The sequence below is a fragment of the Ctenopharyngodon idella genome, chromosome 4, assembly GCF_019924925.1.
Source record: "Ctenopharyngodon idella isolate HZGC_01 chromosome 4, HZGC01, whole genome shotgun sequence".
Classification (NCBI taxonomy): domain Eukaryota; kingdom Metazoa; phylum Chordata; class Actinopteri; order Cypriniformes; family Xenocyprididae; genus Ctenopharyngodon; species Ctenopharyngodon idella.
This window is the reverse complement of record NC_067223.1, coordinates 2018425-2042062: the sequence shown is the minus strand read 5'-3', so window position 1 is coordinate 2042062 and position 23638 is coordinate 2018425. Positions and strand designations below refer to the sequence as shown.

The 23638-nt window shown below is 37.1% G+C and overlaps 1 long non-coding RNA gene across 1 annotated transcript in view; it reads right to left on the bottom strand.

Moving 5' to 3' along the window:
- Window positions 1-6950: 6950 nt before the first annotated feature.
- The window catches only part of LOC127511338 (uncharacterized), a 138517-nt gene continuing 121829 nt past the window's right edge, over window positions 6951-23638 (bottom strand). Inside the window, exon 4 of the long non-coding RNA XR_007930004.1 lies at window positions 6951-7516. This is a non-coding gene — a long non-coding RNA (uncharacterized LOC127511338). The remainder of the gene's footprint in view (window positions 7517-23638) is intronic.

Below are 23638 nucleotides of genomic sequence, written 5' to 3'. Positions count from 1 at the left end.
TATTAGTTTCAACATATAGTTATACAGTATACTTCACATCATATCATTTATATAAGAAGAAAACTGTGATAAACTGCATAAATTAACTCAATATTATATATATATATATATATATATATATATATATGTGTGTGTGTGTGTGTGTGTATATATATATATATATATATATATATATATATATGTAAAATAGTTGTAATATCATAGCATTTTAAATTTACTTTGAAAAATTGTGACAAAAAAAGGAGCAAAATGTTGCAAAAAGAGTCAATGGATTAGTGAATCACTTTTTGAAACGAATCATTTAAATGAATCTAAACTCAATTCACTACATTGAATTACTGTAGTTCAACTACAGTCAAGTTGCCCTTTAGTTAACTGCTTTTTTTTTATTTGTATCTTGATGTATAGCTAACTCCTTATCAAAAGGTCAGCTTCGCTGTAGAACTAAATTCTGATTCGCCTAAGTAGTTGACAAGCTACAAGTTTGAAACTAGCTTCTCCAACACTGGATGTGACAGCGATTAATTGCAAGGAGAGGAGAAGAGTTAAAGAAAAGGACTGAGAGAGAGAGAGAGAGAGAGTGTGAGAGAGAGAGAGAGAGAGAGAGAGAGAGAGAGAGAGAGATAGAAGAGATGGCAGGAGTGTATGTGCTAAAGAAAGACAGCAGAGACGGGACTATTCCATCACACAAGGAAAGGCAGAAATGGAAACGATATAAATGGAGCTTCCTGGCTCCTCAATCATTTTTCTCTGTCATAATCGGTTTATTCCATAACTGCTTCTCCTCACATCATCATTAGTCGCTGATAATGACATTATTCAATAGGGGAAGGAGAATTACGCCGCCGCCGTGCTATCTGATGAGTTTTTTTTTCTGTTCACGGCCATTTCCGCGGGCCTCTCATGCTCCGCTTTCAGCCGATAGAGTTTGTTTGTGATAGTAATTACAATTTAATGATGGCCATGTCCGTTGCCATTATTGCTTGAAAATAACGTTATTATATCACTTCTTCGTGCATTTGCCACAGAGTGGGTGTGTTCCGTAAATACCGCAGAATAAATTGGAGTGTTGGAAAACAAGTAACTTGATTGGTCTGGACTGCTCATTGTGATGTCAGAATGGAGGTGATTCATGAGGATTTACAGTTGTGATGGTAAAGCAGCAAATTTGCAGGAAGTTACATTCATCCCAAATTGAAAGAACAGATTAGAAAGCTGAATTTTTACATGGTTGACAGGATCAATTTGACATATTCTTGTGTTTTTCATATGCTTTGAATACATATTGTATCTATTACAACACATTACAGACAGTTTTTGTGGCCCTTTTTTTAACCTTTTAGACCAATCCCCCGTTATATATATATATATATATATATATATATATATATATATATATATATAAAAGTATCATACAAAAGTTTTTGACATTTCAGAGATCATTTCTGTCCATATATGTGGGACTCATAAACCTGTCTTATGTGGACAAAGAAGTTATTTTGAAAAGTGTCTTGGTGATTTTTGTTCATTTGTTTGTTTTTTCCTCCGTATACTGAAAATCAGTGGACTTCAGTGTTCAGTTGATTTTCTGGTAACACTTCAGTTTAGGGTCTAATTCTCACTATTAACTAGTTGCTTATTAACATGCATATTACTAGGATATTGGTCGTTTATTAGTACTTATAAAGCACATATTAATGCCTTATTCTGCATGACCATATTCTACATCCTTTAATCCAACACCATACCTACACTTAACAACTACCCTACTAACTATTAATAAGCATTAATTAGGAGTTTATTGAGGCAAAGGTCGTAGTTAATAGTTAGTTAATAGTGAGAATTGGACCCTAAAGTGTGACCCATTTTCCTATTGACAAAAAAAAAAAAAAAAAAAAAGGGAAAAAAAGTTGAGAAAAAGAAAATCATACAGGTTCGGAGTAAAATGTCAGAATTTTAATTTATTTGGATTTTCAAATATCCCTTTATTACTAAATGTATGAGCAATAGTAGTAGTGGTGCTTGCCGTAAAAACACCACTAATAAAATGAGAATGATTGCCTGTTTCTTCTTTAAACTTACATCATCACATTAAGAGATATTTGCTCGCTAGATCCAGATTCAATTGAAAAGTGGATTAGAAATTAGCCTCGGTATTAATCCTTTGTTCAGGACTTGCGATAATCTGAGTCTAGGAGTACAGCCAGTATAAATCAAAACATTAAAAAACAGAAAGTTCAAGACTGACACCAATGCAAACGGCCAGAACGACACAACACCGTCAACTTGAATCGCTCAGAACAACGCACGTACACTAAGCCTTCAGAAGACATTTCTTTGCGTCCCAATCAATGCGACGATGATGATAACAAGCTTTCAGCCTCTGTCGGAGGCCCGAGCTCTCCTCTATCGGCCAAAGTCATCAGCAGAATTTTCTACAGAGACTCGAGGGGGGGGACACGCTACGGCACGGCGTGACAAATACGGCAGGCGGTGCGTCAAGAAGATAAGCTCTAAATAATGCCACTCTGACACGGGAGAGAGAGAATGGGCAGATGAGGCCAAGCCATGCCATTCTGACAACACAGAGATGTTTCAGGCCCCTTTAAATGTATTAAAACGCTTAATGCAGGCATGCAGATGGAATCCGTGGGGAATCGGGGGCGTAGGGTGTTTTATCCCATCTTCCGATGGCCCTTTTTTGTTTTCCATAAGCAATTAACAGCGTAGTGAACGCCAGAGGAGAATCAGAGTGACAGTGTGAAGAGAACATACCTGTCAAAAGCCCCTACGGAGCAAAGATAGGGCGGAAGAGAGACAGATCGTGCTTGCATGCGTCCCAAGAGTGTCCCATCTGTGAAAATGAAAGAAAGAGTGAGAAAGATAGATAAAGATGGCTCGGATAAAAGGTGTTTATTGGATTATGAGTGGTACATGGGATCCACAATGCCGGTATTGTTTATGATGCGATAAGTGTGCATGTGTGTGCGAGTGTTGTGCCACTTTGATGTTGATCACGTTCTGTTTAGTCTGCCAGACCGCCATGCTGTGATGAAGTAGAACCCTGTTCTCACACACACTCCTACATAACAATATATATGTATTGTTCACAAAAATCCAGCACCAGGAAAATGACAACATTCCCCATTATTCCTCATGACACTTTAAATGTTTCACAGTTATTGTTAACTAAAACAGAAAATATTAAAAATATTTTTTGTAATTGAAATAAAACCAAAAAAAATGTAAAATATAAATATTAGAATGAAAAACTCTTTAAAAAAAAAAAAATAGTAATGTCGAAGTGATAAAATTACTAAAACTAAAACTGAAATAAGATTAAATTAAAGAAAAACAAATACATAAAAATGACAGGCACATAACAAAACTGCTAAAACTTAAATTAAAATTAAAAACTAATTCAAAATATTAATAAATACTCCAATGGTATATGAATAATTGTGTTAAATAAAAGCTCACTATCAAACATAATCGAGACAAAAAAGGGAAAAAGAAAAATATCTTGCCATGAAAAATATGTCCCATGTTCTCAGAAATGTACTATTTTGTATTTATGTTGGTTTCATATATTGCTTTCAAAAAGGTTAAACGTAATTGCTAAACACATCATGTTGCATGAGTCTATACATCTTAATCATTATTGTAAAAAAATAATAAACAATTTTTAACATTTTATACTTTTTTTGTTTGTTTGTTTGTTTGTTTGTTTGTTTTTTGGTTTTTTACAAATATCATGATTTACTATTATGAATTACTGTGTGTGACAAATACTTACATGGACATGAAATATTGTTTGAGTGCACTCTTAGAAGAAAAGATTCTATACAGAACCTGAAAGGGTTCTGCCGGGCGCTTCATATTTAGAACCTTTTAAGGGGTTCCCATCACTGGATCATTTTATGGATTTAGTTTTAACAAGAACCCTGGGGTTGAAATGAGTTAAAAAAAAATTTGATTTTTTTATTATTATTGGAAAATAATATATAGCGTCTTCCAGTATCACCCAAAAAAAACAACATTAATATTGGGCGATACCAATATGATCGTCAATATATGTCTCGAATGCCAACATGCAGCACTTTACCTTTCCCTGACTGACCTGTATCTCTCTCTTACTCTCTTACTCTCTCTCATATTAACATGTTGTGGATGATGGCAGGTCAGACGCAAACACACTCTCTGTGCTCCTACAGACTGTTACTGTGTCCTTGTCTGGACCACAATTAATTGGCTTCTTTTAAAATTTGACTCAACGGGGGGAAAACAGATCTAAGAAGAAAAAACTGGGAAGGATCAGAAGCAAACAAGATCCTAGACTTTGAGAAGAATAAAAAAAAAAAAGAGAGAGAAAGAAACAAACAAGAAATAAACCCAAGCAATCTATCTCTTGTCCCAATCTGCTTTGGCAGGGGGTGAGGAGCTCTAATAAAACAAACAAACAAACAAACAAACAAAAGCCTTATCACTATTTACCACACAGATTAAACTCGACCCTGTTGCATCATGTTTAGATACTGCACTGCCGCCAGTGGCTATGAGGAGTGAGTGTCTGTGTGTATATGTGTCTGTCAGTGCGTCTGTGTTTGTGGAGAAGTTAAACTCATTGGACGGCTGGCTAAAAAGTGACAGTGATGAGCGCAGCATTTTACTCGAAGTTGAACATTCTTCAACTCGAGGCAACCAGTAAAAAACGGCAAGCTCTCAGCGCTTGAGCATGAAAAAGACGCTTAGTGTTTTGTTACGCTCCTGGCGTTTAAAAAACGCGGCATTCCCATTGAAAACAATTGGAAAAGTACGCTAGCTGCTGGAAAAAACGCTTTGGTGGACACACGGCCTAAGAGTTAATGCACAAATCCAATATACTGATACAGTTTTCTTCCTCAACTGTTTACGTTCACTTATAACAAGGGCTTTAACAAATGATTATTTTAATAATGGATTAATAACTACTATTAGAACGATTAATCAACTAATCGTCAATTATTTTCACTGATTAATCGGTAAGCTTTGATTGATTATTCAGCTTTTGAAATTAGGTAAAATATTGAGTTATACCTATTCTAACTAATAAATATAAAACAAGAAAATCACTTTATTTATTTTTTTAAACAAACTATCTGTAATTTATATGCATTTAAGCCAATTTGGAGCCTCTGTAATTTATATGATTATTCGAGCCAACTCAAACTTATTGTCGACATTGTCAACTAATCCTTTCAGCCCTACTTATAACAAAATCGGCTGAATTTACGAGGATACTCGCCAAAGCAAGCATTTTGACATTTTGTGTATTTGTCCGTCCAAGCTCAAGAGACGCTGAAGAGAACTCAATTCAGTACTCGTGTACTATATGGAAGGCGGCTTTCTGTGCATGCACTTCAGGTGTGCTCAGGAACAGTGCACGAGTACTGAATTAAGTTCTCTTTCACGTCTTTTTGCACTTGAATGTTTAAAAATCACATTAAAATGCACACACATGAATAGATGAGCAGAATCTAAATTATTTTATTTTATTTTATTTAGTCTTCAGTGTCACATGATCTGTCACAAATCATTCCAACATGATGATTTGGTGCTTAGGAAACACTGTTAATTATTATCAATACCAAAAACAGTTGTGCTTCTTAATATTTTTGTTAATGCACTGATCAAGTACTATACTTCAGACACGCTATATATTGTAAGTGATCAAACGTTCTCTCTCTCTCGATGATAATCTACAACAGCTTCGAATGACATTAAATGTGGCTAATAACTAAATATGGCAGTCATCATTACTAGCAACTAGTGGGGTGAATGCTGACCATCGCACAAAAGATTTGTTTATTAATGTCATATACACAGTCAGTTAAGATCCATTTATTTTATTAACGAATGTGTTCAGAAACAGAGTGGTTACAGGGATAAAATTAGTAGAATTTGGTTGGTCATGTGATCTCAACATGTCTGCCTCCATGTAAAATAAAATAACATTTATTAGGCTACTAATATAAATGGAGTCTTAATATTTTGCGCTTGTACATCATCTTAAACATATGTTTTAAAAGTACATTCCATTTCCTTATACGTAAAACTTTTTAATTGTGAAAAAAAGACTGTGTGCCCTTTTAAAAAGTATTAAGTTAAGCTAACAAAAACACCATAAAGGAGTGTAGTAAACAGGTTAGATTTACAGATGGAAGCCAAAAGATGGTAGGGAAGCATCATGAGACTGCATCAGGGTAGCAGTCGGGTATAAGAGGAGAGTAGAGTAGTAGGTAGAGAGGGGGCGAAGAGAGAGGAGAGGGTGGAGAATGGGGTGAATTTGAGAGAGGAGTTTTAAAAGCAGAGCGGACGAAAAACCTGTTTAAGAAAACCCCACTGGAACCACAATCTTCCTCCCCACCCGACCATGTGTGTGTGTGATTTACCAACAAAGAGAAGCGTACCAGCACGGCCAGTCCCAGATACACACCCACTCACACACACATACTGAACTTCATAGGACTTTCCCAAAACACGGATGTGTAATTGTATAACTCATAAAAACAGGGATCGCCGATGGCCACACACTCTCATACACTCCTACGACACAAATATCATTAAGAATATAATAACAAACCAACAACTTCACAGCAGAAACACACTCACATACTGTATCATAAGTGTTCACAGGGCTGGGCTGTATGACAACATATGCCATACAACAATAATAATGTGTAAACCGCATTCATAGTGAAAAAGGAACATAAAATAATGTGAAAATACAAAAGCAGAACAAATCTATATACATATAATCTTCAGTGTCATATGATTCAGAAATCATTTTAATATGATGGTTTAGTGCTCAAATAACATTTATTATTATTATCATTATTATCACATTTGAAAACGGATGTGCTTAAAACTGTGAAACTTTTTTTTTTTTTCAGAATTATTTAATGAATAGAAAGTTCAAAAGAACAGCATTTATTTAAATCAGAAATATTTTGTAAATGTAAAAGTCTTTACTGTATCTGTATATACCATGAGACATTTTGTCATTTATTCACAGATACCATTTTGTGTACAAAAACTCCAAATCACCCACTGACAAAGCAGAGATATACCCAAAAGCAAACATATGCACATGGATTCATACAGTATACTATATTCATAATTTAAGATGTGTATTATTTGCGATAATCTCTGACTGTCCTTAGGGATTACAGATGAGTGTACTACTAATACAGAATAATCCTCCCGCTCAAAACACAAAGTCTCTATATGACATCACTGTCTGCTTTATGACCTCACCGGGTCATTCCCCTCTAGACATCTTTGATGCTAAAGGCCTTTTATGTCCATTTTTCCAGTTGTTGTGTTTTGTTATGATGTAGTATCATCAAACCCACTCTTCATATTTTTCATCCTACATCTTTCTCAGCTTCCTCCCCCTCTTGCTCTCTGGTCAGGATCGGGACATATCTTCCCTAGTCTCGTCCAGTCTCAATAACATACAACAAAACACAAGGGTCTGCTGATAAAAAACACAAAAACAGAGAGATAGCAAAGATTTATGAGTTCATCCGGTCCCCTTCACCCTGGGCTTAATCATTTCTTTTGTTCCACTGAATTCATGTTTTCAAGAATCTAGCAGCTTCACACAAACATTGGAATTTCATAACTGTTCATAACATATATAGTATATCCTTTATCACACATGAAATGTGTCATAAACATGGATAATCTGTTTATTTTGTTTAATATGTTGTTTTGCAAAGAAATATTTATGCTCTGTGTATGTATACTGTATTTTGTGTGATTATGACCTTTTGCCTTTGGAAATATAAATAATATATTCCTATATTTCCCTACGTTAATAGTGTTTGGAAACAAATTTCACTAAATGGTTGTTGTAATTGTGTCTACATAATTACAAATGATTTTGGGAAAAGATCCCTGTTAAACCTATTAACTATTTTGAGGGAACATTTAAAAATATGCAAAGCTGTTGTGTGGTGATGAATCACACAACTATGAGAAAGATTTAAAGGGCCACTTTTATCCTCTCATTAAAGATTTTAGCTCTAAATAAATGAATATTACTTTCGGAAAATATTTCTAAAATCATATACGGAGGTGAAATGAGGGCTCCAGTCACTTTATCTTGGTAACCATCATGTTATCTGACATTCACATGGAAATAATCTTTCTTTTTTTTTTTTTTTTTGGACAGGCATCTGTACCCAAAAATTTTTAATCTTGCATGATGCTGCATCCACGTTGCAAGATGTCAGTTAAAATCTAAGACGACTTTATCGCCTTGAATTATAATACATCATTTATTTAATAACTATTATTTAATTTTATCTAGCTTTTACAGTATATAAAACTTAACCTGTACTCTTAATGAGGACCTTAATGAGAATTCATTCATGAGTTCATCAGCCTCTGAAGTGTCAAGTATTATGCATATTTCTTGCAAACTCTAAACCAAACCCTAATATTACTCATAATACTTGTGCAAATTTTGTATGGTAGCACTGCCAAGGGAAGGAATCTAGGTGGTTCTCTTGCTAGATTGATACTTTGTTTGCATTTTGCCAGCTAGCTATAGATAACATTAGCCAACATAATCAAATTACCGCAGAACACAACAAAAACAGTAGCAGAAAAAAATTCAGATTCATATCATAAGCTTACAGTTTCAGCCACAAATAATGAATAGAATGGGGGTAGTAGAAGTCAACAAATGTCAGCGAAACCACATTAGCCTAATGAATGTAGCGGTTATTGAGAGCAAAAAATAAATAAATAGTATATAGTAGATTTCTGCACATTCACTGCAGAACCTGCATAAAAGTTTCCCAAGCCGCTCTGTTCTGCAAAATCCTGCATATAAATTACAGAAACATCTGCAAAGTGGACTGCAGAAATATGCTTCGTATAAACACACACAAACTTGTAATTTCTTCATGGCCAAATACCCATGATGCAGTGAAGTATCAGAGTCGCTGCACACGCTCAGCACTGACCGGAACCGCGTATATTCGCACTCTGAGGCATCAGCCCCATACCGGTTATCAGGGGCCCAGCACTGCTCACATTGCCACAACAGCACGAGGGGAAGTTAGGCACTGCAGAGGATTGTGGGGGATCAACATTTGTCCGCCGTCTCTCGCTGTCACTCATCATTACAGCTAGCACCATCAATGTAATGTGTGTGTGCATGTGTGTCCAATGTTTAAGTGAGCCAAAGAAGGAATCGCTCTCTGAATGTGTGGTCTTGGTGCAATTGGCTTTACTGTATCCCTTACACACACAGATACAGGCAAACATACACTTTTTGCCCCATCTCTACAGGCTATTTACGGAAGCTTCGACACTAAGCAGCATTTTGCACTGGATGCTAACGCCGTAGACGGTGAGTGGGCGGGACTAAAGCCCAGAGGCATTACAGTCTTTTATGTCTATGAGAAATCAGACGTAGGCTGAGAAATGGGGGGAAGGGGGGTTACAAACACGCAAAATGGCCTCCAACCACTCTGTCGCAAAACAAAACTGTCTTTTCTGGACCACCAACGAGACCAACACCCCGCGTGATTTTCTTTGCACTTCCCTTTAATTGGTGTTAACCAGATTAGCGGCGTCAAAGGCTACAAATGTTGACGTCGAAACAACTCAGGCCCTGTGGCAAAATCTCCATTGCAATGCAAGAATGGATGTTTCAAAAATGCTAAACACAAACAAACAAATGGCTGAATAAAAGCTAAAACGTGCGCTAATGCTTTCACAATCGCGCAAATACAAAAAACCAAGGCGTTGTGAGAACAATTCCATTTGCTAAAGCTTTATTATGACCAACAACAAAGGGCCTGGAACTGATATGTTCTAAATAACATCTCTATAACGTCTTTCAAAACCATTCAGCAGGCAAAAAACATCCCAGCTTTCTGTTCAAAAGTATCTTTTTCAAGCAAGCACTGTGAAGTTCATGTTGACAGATGATCTCTGTGGAAATTGAGACAATAATTAGATAGATTTATACGATTTTCCGCCTTGTGGTTTTGGAAAAAGTTAAATGAACAAACAGAAGTAATAACCAGGACTGTGTGGGATATGAAAGTGAGACCGGGTGGGTGTGATTACGTATCTCTGAGTAAAGTGGCCTTCAAATCATGATGCTGTGGTCGGCTACAGGTCTAAAGGCCAAACATTCACACTCACAAAGACAATAACAGTGTTAGAAAATAGACTTACTAATTTTTCCATGGATTGCATAGGTCAGTAAATTTACTTTGAAATGCGTCAAACGCATAAAATTAATGCAACTTCATGTTGAATATGCAAAAAACTGAATATGCGATGAGACAAAAACATTATACAGGATGTGAATTTATTTATGACGATTTCATTCACTTTAACCAGCATTAAATTACTGTTAACTACTGGCAAGGTTTTAGAGAGACAGCATGGCCTACAACAATAGCTTAAAAGGTTAATTCAAAAATGAAATTTCTGTCATTAATTACTCATCCTCATGCCGTTCCAAAACCGTAAGATCTTCGTTCATCTTCGGAACAGAAATTAAGATATTCTGGTGAAATCTAAGGTCTTTTTATCCCCCATAAAAAAGCAACGAAATTACCATCATTCAACAATTTCTTCTCTACACTGTCAGTCTTGTATGCAGTTGACGCAGTGAACGCAGTTCAGCGCTTCAGTGTTTACGTCCGAACGCCGGCTCAGTATTGGCCGACGCTGTTCACGTGAGCAACACGATGCATGCGTGATGCTGACGCAGGAGCCGGCCAATACTGAGCCAGCGTTCAGACGTAAACACAGAAGCGCTGACAGGGTAGAGAAGAAATTGTTGAATGAAGTTGTTATTTTTGTTTTGTTTTAGAGCACAAAAAGTATTCCTGTCACTTTATAACATTAAGGTTGAACCACTGTAGTCACATTGATTATTTTAGCAATGTCTTTACTACCTTTCTGGACCTTAGAAAGCAACGTAATTACCATCATTGGTAATTACATTGCTTTCTATGGGGGGTTGGAAAAAAATCTTTGATTTCATCAAAAATATCTAAATTTGTGTTCCGAAGATGAATAAAGGTCTTACGGGTGTGGAACGACATGAGGGTGAGTACTTGATGACAGAAATTTCATTTTTTGTGTGAACTAACCCTTTAAAAATTGTCTGACTAGCTGCATGGCCTTCATGATGTCATACAACAAGGACAGTCGTTTCAGAGGCGGTGCAAGTTATTACATTATGATGAAAGATTATGGAGACAAATTTTCCAGTAACGTGTAATAAGACAATAAATAGAGTAAATTTGATTTCATATTTAAAAAGATTTCTGTCCATTCAATCCCAATCCTGATGGTAAGAGCAGAGGTTCTAGAAGCTGTAGTGTTCCGGAGGAAAGAATGTTTGATAGCATTTGTTTAAGAATGAAACGGGTTTATATGGTATTACAAGGAAAACCTTCATTCCATACAGCTGTAGGTCAAAGTCAAACCGAAAGGGGAGGGTCTCTATGGACCAGACAAAGTCTGCCAAAATAAACCCTCGCAAAATGCAGGAAACGAGCCCCATGTTCCACAGGAAATCAAGTCGCCTGTCAAGCAGTCGCCCCTGACATCCCCATACCCCGTCTCCCAGGTTACTACGTATTGTTTACTCGCTCTGAAAGGGTCAAAGGTCATCCAGACCAAATCTATTTCCTCTTTCGTTTCATTCTCTTTTCCCCCCCGAGCCAGGGAGGAACAAAAAGCGAGAGAAAGGGGGGGTACGGAATTAAAAAAAAGATATATATAGAAAAAGAGTGAGAGAACGATCAGACAGGCAAGATAAGAACTGTGGGTAGGAGGAGGAGGAAGAGTGAGGAAGACGAAGGAGAAGCGGAGGGGGCGGCTTCAGGGGTGTGTATTCAACTCCAGGCTTCCTCCTCTTATGCTAATGCAGCCAATTTCCCCTTTTATTTCATTTCTCGAGCTGAAATCTGCGATCTTTGATAAGGTTGCCACGGAGACCGCCTCTCGGGCGGGCGGATGCGGGCAGGCATGTGATGGAGATGTGCATGTGTGTGAGTGTGTGTGTGTGCAGGAGCAGTAGGGATGAATAATTTAAAACGGCAGCAGCCCAGAGAGATAAGAAGCCCAGACACACACACTCACTCGCTCACTCACAAGCTCACATACACACACACACTTGCACAAAGCTCTCTCGGAGCTCGGCGGACAAAGACAGGTGACCCCACAAGGTCGGCTGGGGGTGTGTGAGGTGGGTTGATGATAGAGGGATGAAAGATGGAGGAAGAGAGAGACACAGGGAGGACAACTCTCTCAGGAGAGGGACGAATGGGGAGTTCAAGTATTGATTTGAGACTTTGGAGTCACAGGGCCCGTTGAGTCGGTTTCCATTTCGATGATTCCTTTCCAACAATCTGCTGTTGATGTGTTCTCATTTACTGCTCACCTGTGGAATGATTCCTAGTATAACTTAAGAAACCTTAAAACGCAGGCATCGCAATTGAGATCTTTTCAACATCTCAATTGGTGAGACAGAATGAAGAGCAAATGGAGACAATTAATGCTCAGAAGTTGGTTGTTTCACTGAAGTACCAACTTTCTCATATTTTTCACCAAAAAAATTCTTCCAAAAAAAAAAAAAAATAAAAAAATAATAATAATAGTAAAATTATTAACAACTGATAAATTGTTATACAATTAATATGATGGCGTTGTTCTGATAATTTGGTTTTGTTTTATATGATGAGAAATATTTGAGTTTAAATTGAGATAAATAAAAAAAAATCGGCTACAATTAAGCTGGATCTCGCTCAGTACGTGCACTGTCTGTGGAGGCCAGACTCAAGCCCAAAGTATACTTTGGCCGTCTACACCTTTGGCCGTCTACATCCCCCAAGTAATTTTCACCATAAGGAGGGTCCGTGGAGGTCTGCATACCCCGTCCGCATGGTGCCGAATTTTTGTGACCGCACAGATGGTGCGCGTACACACTGTAAAAAGTAATATGCTATATGTACTCCATAAAATGTTGGCAACAGATTAAAAGCAATATTATTAATTAAATTCAACAAGTAGAACTGAGTTAGAATTAATCAATTTAATTCCTTAAATGTCAACCATTTAAAACAAGTAAAATTTAAGTAAAATTTAAACAAAAATATCTGAATTGCCAACATTGAAGACACCTGATGATAACAAGCAGAATCACAGAAGGAAAGAGAAACACAAGAATTAACAGAGGTTTAGATGTTGATGTTGATTTTATTGAAAATGTTTGGTCACCATTATGGTGATCAGTGTTTTGTTTAGTTGGGCAGATTAACTCTTTGCTTTTTATGTCAGTTTGTGTTTTTTGTAATGGTGTTTGTTAATTTTACACATTTTAAATGGTGGACTTTTAAGGAATTAATTTGAATAATTCTAACTCAATTCTTATATGTTGAATTAAATTAATAATATTGCTTGTAATCTTTTGCCACAATTTTATTGAGTAGATAGAGCATATGTGCGAGTGACTTGAGAGCTTGAGAAGTCCACTTGATAGTGAGCATGCGCCAAACGTGTATTTCTGCGCTCACGGCCAAAGGAGTATACTTTGAAAGGCTCGCGCGCTCAACTGTGGGCCAGACAGAGTGGATCGCGGAAAATGAAGTATACCCTGCCCTTAACCGCTTCATATTTTAGCGGAGCTTAAATCGGGAAACTCCAGGACTACAATAAATATGGGGGGCATCCCCCCCTCCCAATGTCGCCCATGCACACCAGTAATGTGTTCTTTTTTTAAGGCAAAAGCTACTTGAATGTCCTAATTTAACTAAGGCCTAATCCTGGTTTAATCTAAGCCCTGTCTGTGAAACCGGGCCTAAGAGTATAAAAAAGCATTTAAGAGTACAGAGTAATAAAATTAAGATGGATTGCAAAGCTCTGATAATTTGGTCTTGTTTTATTTGATAAGAAATGTTTGTGTTCAAACTAAGATCTTCGACTTTTATTCGCTATCTTTTATTTGCTAAATCAGAGCACATTTTGAGACAATGTTGAGATCTCTTCTCTAGAGGAGACAGATGTAAGATTACTGGGCTCTTTTTTCTCAGGAGAAAAAATCTAAAGTCATGGACTCCATTTGCTCTCCATTCAATTTTGTTGTGTTGGAGAAACAATAGAGATTTTAAAGAGGTCTCTTATTTGTGACTTTTATTTATTTTCACATTCTGCCAATATCTCCTGCTTCACATATTTCTCCTAAGAAAAAACTATCCCCTCACTATTCTCACATGTATCTCCTCTAGAGTATTACAAGAAATCTCAACAATATCTCAAACTGTTCTCAGATTTACCCAAAGTAATCAAACGACTTCAAAATAAACTCAAACATTTCTCATCTAACTCAGAAGATACTCTCATTGTGTGTCAAGAATTGTCTCTGTTCAGTTGCTTCTCCTAAAACTCCTTTAGAGACACAAATGAAAAAAATTCGATACTCAAACGTAACACAACTGGGAACTGGGAAGTTTATATGAAAGCGCAACCTCTGAATAAAATTTTTCATCTGCGTATTTCCGGACTCAACTTCTAGGTCGACGCCTCTGCGTAACCCGGTGAATTAGGGTTCAATGCTGCAGTCAAACGTTTAGAATTTGTGAACACTCCCACATAAACTTACCCAAGCATTGTGTGTGTCGGTGTGTGAGTGTGTGTGCGAGACACATGCAGGTCCATTCTGTTCTGACTCCTGTCTGTCTGCTTCGGCACATTGCTGTTTTTTTCTTGCATAACACACACACAGGTCATGTGGTGAGCGGTTCAAATAAAGGTGTATGAGGCCACCGCCTCTACCTGCAAAGCAGGCCAATCATAAACACACCACACAGGGTGAATGCTGGGAGCCCGTACGTGTGATCCTCATTCAAGCATGACTGGATCATCCGTGCTGGCGCCAGCCAGACCATAACACTATTGCGGAACCAGCACACTTGTTGCGTGTGTACTGTATGTGCATGTTTTACCTCACACACAGAGTACTATATAGGTTTTTAAATCATTATTTGTTGCATATAGATATTTATATAAAATACATTTAATATATTATACAAATATAACATGTATTCATTTTTACTCATTTAGCTTGTGACACTTTACATATAAACCAGGAGGTGAAAAATGCTAAGCTGTTATGTATTGTTCACATATGAGACAGGAAGGCAAAAAGAGGACAACCTTTCATGTGGCACGTCTGAGCCAAAGGGTTTTGTGCGTGTTCAGTGGCTTCCATCAACACTACAAATCTCAAAAGAAGATTTCTACAGAAAAAATGATCACCATCAGCGTGTGTTATGTCTTCTCACATCGTGCCTGAAATTCCAACCTGGGTCCTGATACACTAAAGACACACGTACGCATTCAAACACTCTACAGCCTATACACACATGCATAAAGTTGTTCAACAGCAGATTTGGTGCATTGAAGTTCATACTTTGGGCTTAGACTGCTGGTACAAGATTAACGTGCTCTATCCAGTACTTGTACTAACCACATGGTGGCACTAGATACATTTGAAATGGAGCCTGAGAAGGTAGTATTTCCATAAAGTGATAAAAGCCAAACACTGCACATACTGGAGCAAACAGATACTCCAGATAACAATAGCGATACAAACATTCTATACTGCCCCTCTCGAAAATAATACAAGATGAAACTCAAGAATTGATCTGACTTCTGACAAACAGCATAATACTCAAACCGCAAATGGTGTAATGCTTTAAAAATGGTGTAAAACATATTTTAAAAGCAGCTAATGACACACAACAGATTTGAGACTTTTTTTAAAGTGTAAAAATATACAAATAGTGAGAAATACGTCTACAAATCATTTGAAATGGAAAAACATGATGAAATATATGATGAAAGTAAACCAAAAATTATATTTTAAGGTCTGTTTGAGGCATAGACGAAAGATGCAAAAATCTCTTCAAATCAATTTGGATGTTGCATGAAAAACATATTGTTTTTATAATTCCACATAATCAGGGGTATTTAATCAAATTATTTCCCAAAAATCAAAATTAATTAATAAAACTGTGGAAATGTGATATTTTTTCTTCTCTCAGTAAAAGTGATCAGTCTTGGATTTACATCAAACCATTTGAATGCATTCTCATTATATTTGTCTGTATAATTATTACATTTTGCAATCATTTTCTATTGGAGCATACAGTGTGAAAAGCAATTGTAGGCAAGCAATTAAATCAGATGTTAATTAAATCTGATCTTGTGTTTGTACATTAATTAAGCTGCAATTTTAATCTAGTAAACCCCGGCAGTCTAATAAGAGATGTGGAAATGTGTGCAGGCGCAGAATTAGCTCATTTCATGCCTGTAAATGCTGCTTTTTATTTGTTCATCTCATCAGCGCAAGAACCCAGCATGGCACAATTCGAGCCTTCCCATCGCAATTATCGGCCAAGTTAACAGAAGGTCAGCCATTATCTACCTTCATTATTTCCCGGCCTAATTCTTGAACCTGGAAGACACACAGGAAATAAACCTGGAACAAGGAGCATGCAAGCGAGAAAGTATACAAATTATACACACGAATTATGAATACGGTGGTTCAAAACATGCTCACGTTTATGAAGGCGTACGGGTGTGAGTTTGCATGGACACTTTCATTATGTTTATTTCAGCAATAAAGGTTATCAGATGAAAAGCTGGTTTCCAAACGCTCCAGTTCCTGGTAGCAGAGACATAAAAGATAAGTGTGAAAATTTCCCCCTGCGGTCAGCATCTCCACACACACTTGTTTGCTCGCTCACGCACGCACGCGTACTCGCAGGTCGGGTTTACTTGAAGACTGAATCTAAACAAACCCCACTCTTAAAAAGCATAGGAACAGCACATTAGGCTAATTACAAACTCATTTAAAGCTGGAAAAATATTGATCGTCATGCATTTCCTAGCACACCGGTGGGGGAGAATAAGAAATATGGCAGGTGTAGATGTAAATTGTTTGTTGGCAGCAGCGAATTTTAAATTACAGTTCAATCATGGGAGGGTGGGCATAGGGAGGGGTCTTTTCTCTGATCCCCTCTCTGCACGCTTAGTTAATATTTCACTGGGTGAGAATACGCCAGCCAGGGTGCATTTCACCCCCTGAATGAGAAGCAATCTCGCTCAGCCGACTCGAACAATAATTAGAATGGAGATTAAATAAAAATAATTAGAAAAAGTTCATCTAGTTTTGATGTATTAATTATTCAGTTGCGCTTTATTCCAAGTCTAATTATCTGCTTCACTGAAAATGCAGAGATTTGCGTGACTCATAAAAATTACATTCGTGTAATTATGTCAGCAATTTGCGGGGAACTCAACTAAGCGACGCGTCAGCTTTCTTTCTTTGCCTTTCCCCCCGCCAGTTTTAAGTAACTTACTTCCAACTACTTATAACTTATAAGTTAATACACTTCCATTCAACGCTGCCATAAAAAATAATGGAAGGCGAGTCAGGATTATTTACTCTAGAAATGGCGAGGCGTTCCCACTCCGGCTGATTTCCGTCTATTCCCCGTCCGCCTTCTCAGACACTTGTACCTCTCCGAGTACAATGAAAACAAGACGAGCTCCATCCATTCTTGGTCAGTAGATAATCATTTGCATATAAATGGGAAATATTTATTGTGACCGAATATTAAAAAAGGGGAAGGCGAGATGAAGTAGTGTTTTCATTTTTCAAACCTCAGGAGGCGGCCTGTGATATGTATGTATTAAAGACTTGTTGGAAGATGAAGAAAAGGAGGGAAAATAAGTGCAGGGATCTGTCGGAGGGTTTATCGCGCTGTGGGACGGGTGAATGAAGCGAGGTTGCGCTGGTGAAAGAGTGGAGATAGAGCGATCGCTCTCTTCCGTCTATCTCTGCGGCCTGAGTCTGCTCTGGCATACACAAACAAACAGACAATGACTTACAATATCAACTCCAGCTCACACTTTTTGCACTAGACTGTTCATATTACAATGCAATTACATATGTAATTACTTAGTAATAATAATGAACAACATGTAATTAATATATAATTATATTATGGAGTAATTTCTAATATTATGTATTACTTACTAATGCGTATAAGTACTATTTGTGTGACAGGAACACACTTTAATAGTGAAAACATGGAGATAAATCTACATGATCAAAGCCTAAAAATATTTTTATTGGTGTAACCTAATGTAATCAGGTTCATTGAATAATATTACTCATTATGAGAAAAAAGACATGGAGCATTTATTAAAACGTTTTTATAGTAATGTAAACTTACATTTATTATTAAATAAAAACATTTAAATAATTAGGGTTTAATAACTTATGCAGATGTATAAATCATATACATTAAAGATCAACAAAAATCTCACTGCTAAGCTGTTAAAATTTTTCTTATCTGTTTTATTTTTTTATAAATTAAACTTGCTGCTTTTTTATAGACTTTTTATAGACATTTTTATAGACAAGTTTGGGTTATTTAAGCTTTAAAAGTGAAATTAAAATACAGTTTAAGTATAAAAGTATTATAGATACTTAATATTTATCAAACAATGGTCTGTTGCCATATTAATGGGTTAAATTTAAGGCAAAAAAGCAAAAGCTAAACCTTAGGAATGAAATTAACTTAAAATCACAAACATGAATTTTCAGGTGTACCAACATTCATTCAGTTGGTAATAAGACCAAAGTGTACATGGAAAAGATATCAACTACACATCAACATATTACACATGTACACCTTTTTCCTTCCCCGTCTTCCCCCCTCATTGGCTAGTTCTCTTGACACGTAGAGCCAAATCTCTTGGCATAACCACATTCCCCTGTGGGAAACCCTGAAGAGATAAATACATCCAGTGTTAGTCAATTCTTGAGTCTATAACTCCTCCACTACAGATATGGAGCAACCTACACAGATGGAGAGATCCACACTCATGCGTGTTTACTTGAGAGTGTGTGTGTGGCCAGCTGGGCGTGTGGAGTGGCATAAAATTCCAGCATTGTGTTTTATCAGAGTTACGCTGCTGTGATAATAATGTTAGGAAGAGATGTAGTGGAGAAAAGGATGACAGAAAGGTGTTGACTAAAATAGCTCAGGCCGCTTAAACCGGCTTTGAAGTGCTCCCTCATTCAGACAGACGCTTGTGCTGCCTCTTTCCTGCATTATCTAAAATCAGTGCTGATGCAGCGCACAAGCCAAAAGTTATCGTGTTCTAATCAATGCCTGCAATGATACTGCGTAATACAAACATTACAAATAAACCGCAAAAGAGGAAAGCCGCCTTTTTCTTTTCCCTTGCCGGAACATGTTTAAACACATACACACAACTGTACATAGACAATATTCATAATCTATTGTTTTATTAATTTATATAGAGTCAGAAAGAAAAAACGATGCTCGAAAAAAAACTTTATATATTGGTGATGATTCGTTAGAGCACAAAAGTAGACCAATTTTAAATGTATCTTTGTCAGACTACACAGAGGCGTGACAAATTCAGGACATTGCAAAGGATGTAAAGGTTATTTCAGAAACTAGGTCGACACTAGTTTAGCATGAATAATAATGTTATAGCGTAATATAATGTAGTAATGTTTTGTTAATGTTGTTAATGAAACGTATTGTGTAAAGTCTAACATTTTTTATATTATGGGTAGATAGGTTTGCTAATATCTTGAGTGAAGGGTCTTTGAATTGAATAAAGATGAACAAGTTTGTAAATAAAAAAATACAAAAAATAAAAAATAATGAAATAGAAAATAAAAATAAAAAGAATAAAAAATGAATACATTTCAGTTTTTAAAAATTAAAATTGTCTAAATACGACATCATGCAAAAAAAAATTATTGTGTTCCTTCATGTGAGAAAGAATTTGATCTATTTAACTTTTCTTAATTTCTTTTGTGAGGGTAGAAAGATTAAAAAGAGTGAAAAAAAGATGAAAAGAGTCAAACACAGAGTGAATGAGGGCAAGGCCCACAAGTTAACACACACCACACAGAAATTTGCTAATAAAATTAAGTTGCGAGTTATTGCTAATGGTTAGTAATGCCAATCCGACACACATTCTAAGAAGTAATACTCATTTTACTTCTTGGCAAAAATGCCCTGACTCAATCTGTACCTTGTTTTCCACCTATCATTTTTTTTTTTCTCTGAACTCTGTTGAAAAGTGTTAGGACAGCCGCATTGCTCTAAAAGTTCCCTCTTCTCTCTTTTGCCCAGTGAATGACTGCATGTTAATGTCAAACACTTATAACACAGGTTTAATCCGAAGCACATGTTGTACTTCCCAAAAAACACAACCTCCGTCTCATGTACCTCGCTTTACACACACACACGGACGCATGGACCTCTCTGCCCCGCCAACAATAACACTGCCCTATCTGCACAGATCAAACCGCAGCACAAAAAATCATTACTGAAATTAAATAGCCTTTTCCTAGCATGGAAAAGAGAATTCACGGTGCTTGCCCGATCGGCACAGCCATCTCAGAACTCTCTTCCTGTTGTTTGAACTTGCATTTTGTATTGTGTTGATATAACGCCCTCAGTCCCCGGAAAATGGAAACATGCAATGAAAGAACTCCATCCACCTGGGGTTGTCATGACAAGACGAGGAGGAGGCTAGAATGAGAGCTAAAGACAGAGCGAATAAGTTGGTGTTTTCTTTAGATGGTTATTTAAAGTCAGTTTTCTTTGGCCGCCACTGGACTTGCAGTTGGGCAGGCAATCGAAAAAGGACCTATCAATTACTGACCCCTCTCCCCACTTACAATTCCTCCCCAGGGCCCTAAGGACAACAGGATAACCCTGCTAACGTGAGAAGTGTTCCCGGGGTGGACATTAATTTACTAATGCGTTTCTTGAAGCTCCCTCGGGGACGGCACTGAAGAGTGGCCCTCTTGGGACTCCGTAGCCATTCTCATAACAGGACCCAGGCGCCAATCGGAATAAGGGAGGTAGCAAACACAGTCTTGATGGTATCACATAGACAAAACCGCAAAGTCTCTGATAGAAACCTTGAACGACTACTATTAATTGGCTTGACTGTTTGTTTTTGTTTCTGTCTGAGGCAGACAGCAGTATAACAGCAAAGTCATCGATGGCTCTATTTCTGCGTTTGCCAAGTAATGAGGATTGACGTGCGTGGTTGTTGTCGCTCCACCACATAAAACTTTTTTGGAAACATTTGTCAGCCTAAATACACAAGCGTCAGTCACCCATCTGACCTACAATGGCACAGGACAGGAAACACTGAGGGAGCATTGACAAAAACGTCTCTCGAAGGATCTCGAGAATTTCAAACTTAGTGTGTGATTGAGATATTTGAGTGGCAGAGGGATGGAAAATTGCTTAGAGGTTATCTACAGGTTATCAAGAGATTATTACCATGTTATAACAAGGATATTAGGAGGTTATTACTGGAAGCTTAAAGATGAATGAAGAAAATCCTTTAACGGTTAAGTAAGGTCACTGAGAGGCTATAATAAGGTCAATTTAAGGTCATTCAAGGGATCTCATAAGGTCACATGCCTCACAGACGTCAGCGCCCACTAGTCCCCAAAATTTGAATGTGTAGCTACGATAAAAATGATTTTAAGATAAATAAAAGTTTGCATTCACACTCACCCATGCACTCAAGACGAGTGACCCCGACCCTAATTAATGCATTAGAGAGGTCAAAGGTTACTTAAACAGCTTTCTGTCTGGGCCAAAAGGGTGCAAGTATGTGTGTGTGGCGATTTCTCTTAACGTCTAAGTACTGTGGCTGACCTAACATTGTGGTTTGTAGGATCGGAGAACGAACAGGCGGTTGCAGCCCACTTCATCCTCTCCTGTGTGGGTAGGAGGAGATGCGGCGCCTACTCACTGTTCAAACATCTACTTCTCAAGCCCTGGAACAAGGCTTGAAGTATAAATACCACTCTGAATTTTGATAAAAAAATAACACCAAGATTTTTCTTCATTGACACAACCCCCTATTGGGCCCGACCCCTAAAAGCTTCCCTGACTTCAGAGAGTCCATAAACAGTTCCTCTTTTCACCATAAATCAACTTCGCCATGCGGCTCCATCTCATTCTTTTTTTTTTTTCTCATCCATTTTTCCTGTCGTTTCTTTTGAGGAGGAGAGGTTGTAATTGATATGCAGGATTACAACTATGCCCCCCCCCTCCCTCTCTCTCTCTCCAGAAACACCCCCCTCCTTCTCACCACAGGGCAAAATGGAGATGGAACAGAAGTTTTGTTTAGACAGAGGCCTGCGCTGGGAAAAGTGATACAGACACACGTATAAGCCGTATTTACTGAAACCGTTTCTCTTTATTTACACTAATGGTGCCGTGAATGGTGCATTATGGGGCTTTTCAAGTGCTGAGTGGAGGTGTCAGACCGTGCGTTTGTGTGTGTGTGACTGTGTGTTAGTCATTAGCGTCTCTCTTTTGCTTTGCCCCGGGCACTATTCAACATTTGCTTGGTACTTGGACATTTTTTCACTTTTTAAGCCATTTAGGAAATGTGAGTTGACCTCTCCTTTCCTTCAACTCATGTACCGCCTGTTAACAAAAGACACACAAACACACGCACACACATTGCCACACATTGTTAGGCTCCTGCTCTCGTTTTCGACTGTGTGTCAAGAAGTGGGTGAACATTACATGACTCTCTGGAATATTTGATTCTGATTGGTCTGTCATGGCATTCAGTGGTCAAAAATTTTGTAATTACCATTTGACTGTTTAATTAACTGTTGCCCTAATCAAGATACAGTCATCTGATCATTGTTATGAAACTAATTGCGATAATGACCTGCTGACTATACATTATGACTTACATTTTCAAGTAAACCAAACTGGTACAACAACCAACTATTGTCATAAACATTGCAAATATTTAATATTTTCGGTGAGTTAACAGTATTAATTAACTGTATTGTTCTGAATTGATCACACAACATGTTATCTCAGTAGTTTTTGTAGTTGTGTTTAGACAGACACTGCTTTTTTTAAACATGAGGGTCAGGGTTAGGGTTACCTAGATGTATACGTGAAGTATGTACAGCTTCAGTGATGTACGAACGGTTATGACTTTTCTTCTAAAAACTGGTCAGAACTGGAATTGTCATAATCTTTGCAAGAACAACACCAAAACTGATCAATTTTAATGTTCAACACAAAATCCTATAGTCAGATTCTTGTTTATAAATAACAAGCTCAGAAATGTTAAAGAAGGACATTTTAATGGCAAATTTATTATAAATGAAATCCATATTTTAACCAAAGTTATTTGCAATTTTTATTGACAGAATTTAATTATCATCAAAGCTCAAAAGTATGACATAAATCAATAAATGAGTACATCACATTTATGATTTATATATGAATAAGGTGTGCCATCCATCCATTTATATAAATCAATTTTGAATACCATCAATTCAATATTCTACAAAATGATTTTTTATGTTTCTAAAATTATACATTTGTAAATGCTTTTAAAATGCAGTTGCTTATATGTTAATATTCCCCATTTCAGTCTTTGCAAACAAATCAAAATTTATATATAGTAGAACTATTTACACTTTATACAC